This window comes from Triticum dicoccoides, chromosome 4B (assembly GCF_002162155.2).
Source record: "Triticum dicoccoides isolate Atlit2015 ecotype Zavitan chromosome 4B, WEW_v2.0, whole genome shotgun sequence".
Classification (NCBI taxonomy): Eukaryota; Viridiplantae; Streptophyta; class Magnoliopsida; order Poales; family Poaceae; genus Triticum; species Triticum dicoccoides.
In genome coordinates this window covers 634,398,650-634,408,446 of record NC_041387.1, presented here as the reverse complement: position 1 = coordinate 634,408,446, position 9,797 = coordinate 634,398,650, and positions in this window count along the sequence as shown.

The window sequence follows — 9,797 nt, the reverse complement described above, 5'->3', positions numbered from 1 at the left end:
TGCTACTGCTCTGGAACACCTAGGCTGGCCGGCATGTGTCCTTCTTCGTTCCTGTGTCTGTCCCTTCGGGGAAATGTCACGCTTTGAGTACCGGAGTCCTGTTAGCCCGCTACAGCCCGGTTTACCGGAGTCCTGCTAGCCCAGTGCTACAGCCCGGACCCACTTGCTGATGACCGACACGTTCGAAGCTGGGTCATGGATGCCTGTCCCTGTAAGTCTGTGCCACTTTGGGTTTACGACTAGTCATGTCAGCCCGGGCTCCTTATCATATGGATGCTAGCGACACTATCATATACGTGAGCCAAAAGGCGCAAACGGTCCCGGGCAAAAGTAAGGCGACACCCGTGGGGATACCGTGCGTGAGGCCGCAAAGGGATATGAGGTGTTACCGGCTAGATCGATGTGACATCGAGTCGGGGTCCTGACATGATCATAATTGTAAAACTTGTCATGATTATGATTATCCTTTTTCTGAACATTACTCTTTTAATGTGGAAACAATTTATAGTATTCAAGTCTCTTATGATACTCCCACTATTCCGAATAAGAAGAATTTTGCTTATGTGGAGAGTAGTAAATTTTCTATGCAAGTAGATCATGAATAGAATGCTTTAGGTGCTGGTTATATTGTTGAATTCATTCATGATGCTACTGAAAATTATTATGAGGGAGGAATATATACTTGTAGGAATTGCAATAATATCAAGTTTCCTCTCTATGTGCTTAAAATCTTGAAGTTATGCTTGTTTTGCCTTCCTATGCTAGTTGATTGTTGTTCCCATAAGTTGTTTGCTCACAAAATTCCTATGCATAGGAAGTGGGTTAGACTTAAATGTGCTAGTCATATGCTTCATGATGCTCCTGTTATGTTTCAATTCTTATCTTTTATGTGAGCATCATTGTCATCATCATGCCTAGCTAGAAAGGCATTAAAGAAAAGCGGTTGTTGGGAGTCAACCCAATATTTACCCCTACTGTTTTTGTGTGTCCACATGATTATGCTACTGTAGTAATCATGTTTTATAGCTTTTGTTTCAATAAAGTGCCAAGTAAGACCTTTAGGATAGCTTACGGTGATAGTTGTGTTGATCCTGCTGAAAATCAGAAACTTTTGCACCCAGTAAATTAGTTTTGATAATTCACAAAAACGTTATTTTGATCTGATTATTTCTGATCTGGATTGTACACAAATGTCTCAGGTTTTCCTAATTTTGTAGGATTTTTGGAGTTACATAAGTATTCGAATGATACAGATTACTATAGACTATTGTGTTTTTGACAGATTCTGCTTTCTATGTGTTTTTTACTTATTTTGATGAATCTATGAGTAGTATCAGAGCGTATGAACCATAGAGAAATTGGAATACAGTAGGTTTAACACCAATATGAATTTAGAATGAGTTCACAACAGTACCTAAGTGGTGATTTATTTTCTTATACTAACGAAGCTTATGAGTTTTCTGTTGAGTTTTGTGTTGTGAAGTTTTCAAGTTTTGGGTAAAGATTCGATGGACTATGGAATAAGGTGTGGCAAGAGCCTAAGCTTATGGATTCCCATGGAACCCCAAGTTAATATTCAAGGACAACCAAGAGCCTAAGTTTGGGGATGCCCCGGATGGCATCCCCTCTTTCGTCTTCATTCATCGGCAAGTTTACTTGGAGCTATATTTTTATTCACCACATGATATGTGTTTTGCTTGGAGCGTCTTGTATAATATGAGTCTTTGCTTTTTAGTTTGCCACACTCATCCTATCTGTACACAACTTTTGGGGGAGACACACATGATTTGGAATTTATTAGAATACTCTATGTGCTTCACTTATATCTTTTGGAGTAGTTTGTCTTTTGCTCTAGCACTTCACTTATATCTTTCAGAGCACGGCGGTGGTTTTATTTTGTAGAAAGTATTGATCTCTCATGCTTCACTTATATTATTTTGAGAGTCCTTTAGAACAACATGGTAGTTGCTATGGTTATAAAATTGGTCCTAGAATGATGGGCATCCAAGTTGGGTATAATAAAAACTATCATAGAAAGTGAATTGGATGCTATGATCAATTTGATGCTTGATAATTGTTTTGAGATATGAGGATGGTGATATTAGAGTCATGCTAGTGGAGTAATTATGAATTTGAGGAATACTTGTGTTGAAGTTTGTGATTCCCGTAGCATGCACGTATGGTGAACCGCTTTGTGATGAAGTTGGAGCATAATTTTGATTGTCTTTCTTACAAGTGGCGGTCGGGGACGAGCGATGGTTCTTTCCTACCAATCTATCCCCATAGGAGCATGCGTGTAGTACTTTGTTTTCAAAGACTTGTAGATTTTTTCAACAAGTATAGGAGTTCTTTATGACTAATGTTGAGCCCATGGATTATACGCACTCTCACCCTTCCACCATTGCTAGCCTATCTTGTGCCGCGCAACATTCGCCGGTACCATACACCCACCATATACCTTCCTCAAAACAGCCACCATACCTAACTATTATGGCATTTACATAGCCATTCTGAGATATATTGCCATGCAATTTTCCACCATTCCGTTTATTATGACACGCATCATCATTGTCATATTGCTCTTCGCATGATCATGTAGTTGACATCGTATTTGTGGCAAAGCCACCCTCATAATTCCATACGTGTCACTCTTAGTTCATTTCATATCCCGGTACACCACCGGAGGCATTCATATAGATTCATATCTTGTTCTAAGTATCGAGTTGTAATCTTGAGTTGTAAGTAAATAGAAGTGTGATGATCTTCATTATTAGAGCATTGTCCCAAGTGAGGAAAGGATGATGGAGACTATGATTCCCCCACAAGTCGGGATGAAACTTCGGACTTTACAAAAAAATAGAGAAAGGCCAAATAAAAAAAGAAGAAGAGAAAGGCCAAATAAAAAAATGAGAGAAAAAGAGAGAAGGGACAATGCTACTATGCTTTTACCACACTTGTGCTTCAAAGTAGCACCACCATGATCTTCATGATAGAGAGTCTCCTATGTTGTCACTTTCATATACTAGTGGGAATTTTTCATTATAGAACTTGGCTTGTATATTCCAATGATGGGGTTCCTCAAAATGCTCTGGGTCTTCGTGAGCAAGCAAGTTGGATGCACACCCACTTAGTTTGTTTTTGAGCTTTCATACACTTATAGCTCTAGTGCATCTGTTGCATGGCAATCCCTTTTTGTCTAGTTGATACGCCTAGTTGATGTGAGACTATCTTCTCCCTTTTTGTCTTCTCCACGACCACCATTCTATTCCACATATAGTGCTATGTCCATGTCTCACGCTCATGTATTGCGTGAAAGTTGAAAAAGTTTGAGAATATTAAAGTATGAAACAATTGCTTGGCTTGTCATCGGGGTTGTGCATGATTAAATACTTTGTGTGATGAAGATAGAGCATAGCCAGAATATATGATTTTGTAGGGATAGCTTTCGTTAACCATGTTATTTTGAGAAGACATGATTGCTTTGTTAGTATGCTTGAAGTATTACTATTTCTTATGTCAATATGAACTTTTGTCTTGAATCATTTGGATCTGGACATTCATGCCACAATAAAGAAAATTACATTGAGAAATATGCTAGGAAGCATTCCACATCAAAAATTCTGTTTTTATCATTTACCTACTCGAGGACGAGCAGGAATTAAGCTTGGGGATGCTTGATACGTCTCCAATGTATCTATAATTTTTGATTGTTCCATGCTATTATATTACCTATTTTGGATGTTTATGGGATTTACTATACACTTTTATATCATTTTTGGGACTAACCTATTAACCTAGAGCCCAGTGTCAGTTTCTGTTTTTTCCTTGTTTTTGAGTTTTACAGAAAAGGAATACCAAACAGAGTCCAATTGACGTGCCAATTTTTGAAATTTTTTTGTAGACCAAAAGAAGCCCCTAGAGTGAAAGAGTTGGGCCAGGAGAGTCCCGGGCTGCCCACGAGGGTGGCCCGCGCACCCACTTCCCTTGGGCGTGCCCCCCTGCCTCGTGGATAGCCCGGAAACCCCCCTGACGTGAGACCTACGCCAAAAATTCCCATAAAGACTGAAACCTCCAGAAAATAACCTAGATCGTGAGTTCCGCCGCCGCAAGCCTCTGTAGCCACGAAAAACCTCTCGGGACCCTGTTCCGGCACCCTGCCGGAGGGGGGATCCATCACGGGTGGCCATCTTCATCATCCCGGCGCTCTCCATGACGAGGAGGGAGTAGTTCACCCTTAGGGCTGAGGGTATGTACCAGTAGCTATGTGTTTGATCTCTCTCTCTCTCTCTCTCGTGTTCTTGAGGTGATACTATCTTGATGTATCGTGAGCTTTTCTATTATAGTTGGATCTTATGATGTTTCTCCCCCTCTACTCTCTTGTAATGGATTGAGTTTTCCATTTGAAGTTATCTTGTCGGATTGAGTCTTGAAGGATTTGAGAACACTTGATGTATGTCTTGCCATGCTTATCTGTGGTGATAATGGGATATTCACGTGATCTACTTGATGTATGTTTTGGTGATCAACTTGTGGGTTCAATGAATCTATCCATAGGGGTTGGCACACGTATTCGTCTTGACTCTCCGGTAGAAACTTTGGGGCACTCTTTGAAATACTTTGTGTTGGTTTGAATAGATGAATCTGAGATTGTGTGATGCATATCGTATAATCATGCCCATGGATACTTGAGGTGACATTGGAGTATCTAGGTGACATTAGGGTTTTGGTTGATTTGTGTCTTAAGGTGTTATTCTAGTACGAACTCTATGATAGATCGATCAGAAAGAATAACTTTGAGGTTGTTTCGTACCCTACCATAATCTATTCGTTTGTTCTCCGCTATTAGTGAGTTTGGAGTGACTCTTTGTTGCATGTTGAGGGATAGTTATATGATCCAATTATGTTATTATTGTTGAGAGAACTTGCACTAGTGAAAGTATGAACCCTAGGCCTTGTTTCCTAGCATTGCAATATCGTTTGTGCTCACTTTTATCCTTAGTTACCTTGCTGTTTTCATATTTTAATATTACAAAAACATATATTTACCATCCATATTGCACTTGTATCACCATCTCTTCGCCGAACTAGTGCACCTATACAATTTACCATTGTATTGGGTGTGTTGGGGACACAAGAGACTCTTTGTTATTTGGTTGCAGGGTCATCTTCATCCTACACCTCCCACGGATTGATAAACCTTAGGTCATCCACTTGAAGGAAATTTTTTAGTGTCCTACAAACCTCTGCACTTGGAGGACCAACAACGTCTACAAGAAAAAGGTTGCGTAGTAGACATCACCATTCAAAATGTACACGTATCCAGTTTGTGACTTGGAGTCATCCAGATCTGTGTCGAAGCTGGCATTGACGTAACCCTTTACGACGAGCTCTTCGTCACCTCCATAAACGAGAAACATATCCTTAGTTCTTTTCAGGTACTTCAGGATATTCTTGACCGATGTCCAGTGTTCCATGCCGGGATTACTTTGGTACCTCCCTACCAAACTTACGGCAAGGTTCACATCAGGTCTAGTACACAACATGGCATACATAATAGACCCTATGGTTGAGGAATAGGGGATGACACTCATCTTTTCTCTATCTTCTGCCGAGGTCGGGCATTGAGTCGTGCTGAATTTCACACCTTGCAATACAGGCAAGAACCCCTTCTTGGACTGATCCATATTGAACTTCTTCAATATCTTATCAAGGTATGTGCTTTGCAAAATACCATGGTCGGGTATGACACTCATGTTTTCTCTATCTTCTGCCGAGGTCGGGCATTGAGTCGTGCTCAATTTCACACCTTGCAATACAGGCAAGAACCCCTTCTTGGACTGATCCATATTGAACTTCTTCTATAGATCTTGACGCCTAATATGTAAGCAGCTCCTCCAAGGTCCTTCATTGAAAAACACTTATTCAAGTAGGCCTTTATGCTTTCCAAAAGTTATATATCATTTCCCATCAATAGTATGTCATCCACATATAATATGAGAAATGCTACAGAGCTCCCACTCACTTTCTTGTAAACATAGGCTTCTCCATAAGTCTGCACAAACCCAAACGCTTTGATCATTTCATTAAAGTGAATGTTCCAACTCCGAGATGCTTGCACCAACCCATAGATGGAGCGCTGGAGCTTGCACACCTTGTCAGCATTCTTAGGATCAACAAAACCTTCTGGCTGCATCATATACAATTCTTCCTTAAGGAATGCCGTTTTGATGTCCATTTGCCATATCTCATAATCATAGAATGCGGCAACTACTAACATGATTCGGACGGACTTCAGCTTCGCTACGGGTGAGAAAGTCTCATCATATTCAACCCCTTGAACTTGTCGATAACCCTTAGCGACAAGCTGAGCTTTATAGACGGTCACATTACCATCCGCGTTAGTCTTCTTCTTAAAGATCCATTTATTTTCTATGGCTTGCCGATCATCAGGCAGGTCTGTCAAAGTCCATACTTTGTTTTCATACATGGATCCTATCTCGGATTTCATGGCTTCAAGTCATTTGTTGGAATCCGGGCTCACCATCGCTTCTTCATAGTTCGAAGGTTCACCGTTGTCTAACAACATGATTTCAGGACAGTGTTGCCATACCATTCTGGTGTGGAACGTGTCCTTCTGGACCTAAGAAGTTCAGTAGTAACTTGATCTGAAGTTTCGTGATCATCATCATTAACTTCCTCTCTAGTCAGTGCAGGCACCACAAAAATATCTTCCTGAGCTGTGCTACTTTCCGGTTCAAGAGGCAGTACTTCATCAAGTTCTACTTTCCTCCCACTTACTTCTTTTGAGAGAAACTCTTTCTCCAGAAAGGATCCGTTCTTGGCAACAATGATCTTGCCTTCGGATCTGAGGTAGAAGGTATACCCAATGGTTTCCTTAGGGTATCCTATGAAGACGCATTTTTCGACTTGGATTCGAGCTTCTCAGGTTGATTTCTTGACATAAGCATCGCATCCCCAAACATTTTTAAATGGCAGCTTAGGTTTCTTCCCAAACAATAATTCATACAGTGTCGTCTCAACGGATTTAGATGGTGCCCTATTTAAAGTGAATGCGTCTATCTCTAAAGCATAACCCCAAAATGATAGCGGTAAATCGGTAAGAGACATCATAGATCGCACCATATCCAATTGAGTGCGATTACGACGTTCGGAAACACCATTACACTAAGGTGTTCCAGGTGGCGTGAGTTGTGAAACAATTCCACATTTCCTTAAGTGTGTACCAAACTCGTGACTCAAATATTCTCCTCCATGATCTGATCGTAAGAACTTTATTTTCCTGTCACATTGATTCTCCAACTCACTCTGAAATTCCTTGAACTATTAAAAGGTCTCAGACTTGTGTTTCATTAAGTAGACATACCCATATATACTTGAGTCATCAGTAAGGGTGAGAACATAATGATAGCCACCGCGAGCCTCAACGCTCATTGGACTGCACTTATCAGTATGTATTATTTCCAACAAGTTGGATGCTCGCTCCATTGTTCTGGAGAATGGAGTCTTGGTCATTTTTTCCATGAGGCATGGTTCGCACGTGTCAAATGATTCATAATCAAGAGACTCCAAAATTCCATCTACATGGAGTTTCTTCATGCGTTTGACACCAATGTGACCAAGGCGGCAGTGCCACAAGTATGTGGGACTATCATTATTAATCTTACATCTTTTGGTATTCACACTATAAATATGTGTAACATCACGTTTGAGATTCAGTAAGAATAAACCATTAACCAACGGGGCATGACCATAAAACATATCTCTCATATAAATAGAACAACCATTATTCTCGGATTTAAATGAGTAGCCATCTCGCATTAACCGAGATCCAGATACAATGTTCATGCTCAAAGCTGGCACTAAATAACAATTATTGAGGTTTAAAACTAATCCCGTGGGTAAATGTAGAGGTAGCGTGCCGACGGCGATCACATCGACCTTGGAACCATTCCCGACTCGCATCGTCACCTCGTCCTTCGCTAGTCTCCACTTATTCCGCAGCTCCTGTTTTGAGTTACAAATATGACCAACCGCACTAGTATCAAATACCCAGGAGCTACTAAGAGCGCTGGTAAGGTACACATCAATAACATGTATATCACATATACCTTTGGTGTTGCCGGCCTTCTTATCCGCTAAGTACTTGGGGCAGTTCCGCTTCTAGTGACCATTTCCCTTGCAATAAAAGCACTGAGTGTCGGGCTTGGGTCCATTGTTTGGCTTCTTCCCGACAACTGATTTACCGGGCGCGGCAACTCCTTGCCGTCCTTCTTGAAGTTCTTTTTACCCTTGCCTTTCTTCAAACTAGTGGTCTTATTCACCATCAACACTTGATGCTCCTTTTTGATTTCCACCTCTGCTGATTTCAACATTGAATATAGGGATAATTAGATTTATGCCCCTAGTTGTGTCCCACTCGTCTGTTTTACCCATAATTCCCAAAAGTCACCGGTTCTGTCCAAGTCACTTTGCTCCTCTTATGCTTTTGCCCTTTGACCGTTTGACCGTCAGTTTGAAAACTTCATACCTAATTCATACTAAATTAGAAAAATGCAAATAAGATACCAAAATGTTCAGAAAAACATCACCTATATGTCAGTGTCATTTGCATTCATGAAAAAAGTGTTGGAAATTGCCCATCTGAGTTTTAGCTCTTAGGCTACCACCATGAATATTAAAATCAAAAAAAAGTTCAAAAAAATCAAAAAAATTGGTGGCAAAGAATGACAAATGTTTTAAGTGCCTGCCAAGTTTCATCAGGGAATAACATTCATGGGTGTCGCAGCAAAAAAAACAATCAGCACTCCAAAATAGATTATTTTTTGCCACTACTTCCACGAATGTCGTTCCCTAATGAAACTTGGAAAGCACTTAGAACATTTGTTGTTCTTTGCCACCATGTTTTTTGGATTTTTTGAATGTTCTTAGAGTTCACTATTCATGGTGGTATCAAAAGAGCTAAAACTCGGATGTGCACTTTCCAACACTTTTTTCATGAATGCAAATGACACTAACATATAGGTGATGTTTTTCTGAACATTTTGCTATCTTATTTGCATTTTTCTGATTTAGTATGAATTAGTTATGAAGTTTTCAAACTGACGGTCAAATGGTCAAAGGGCAAAAGCATAAGAGGAGCAAAGTGACTTGGACAGAACAGGTGACTTTCGGGAATTAGGGATAAAACAGACGAGTGGGACACAACTAGGGGCATAAATATAATTATCCCTTGAATATAACTCAGGAATGGACTTCTCCACCCCTTGCATATTGTAGTTCATCACAAATCTCTTGTAGCTAGGTGGGAGCGACTCGAGGATCCTGTCAATGACCGAGTCATCTAGAAGATTAACTCCCAGCTGAGACAAACGGTTGTGCAACCCAGACATAGTGAGTATATGCTCACTGACAGAACTATTTTCCTCCATCTTACAACTGTAGAACTTGTCGGAGACTTCATATCTCTCGACCCGGGTATGAGATTGGAAAACCATTTTCAGCTCTTGGAACATCTCATATGCTCTGTGCTGCTCAAAACACTTTTGGAGCCCCGGTTCTAAGCTGTAAAGCTTGCCGCACTAAACCGAGTAATCATCACTATGCGACTACCAGGCGTTCATAACGTCTTGAGTTGCTGGCAAAAGGGTGCATCACCTAGCGGTGCTTCAAGGACATGCTTTCTTGGCAGCTATGAGGATGATCCTGAAGTTTTGGACCCAGTCCCTATAGTTGCTACCATCATCTTTCAGCTTTGTTTTCTCTAGGTACGCGCTGAC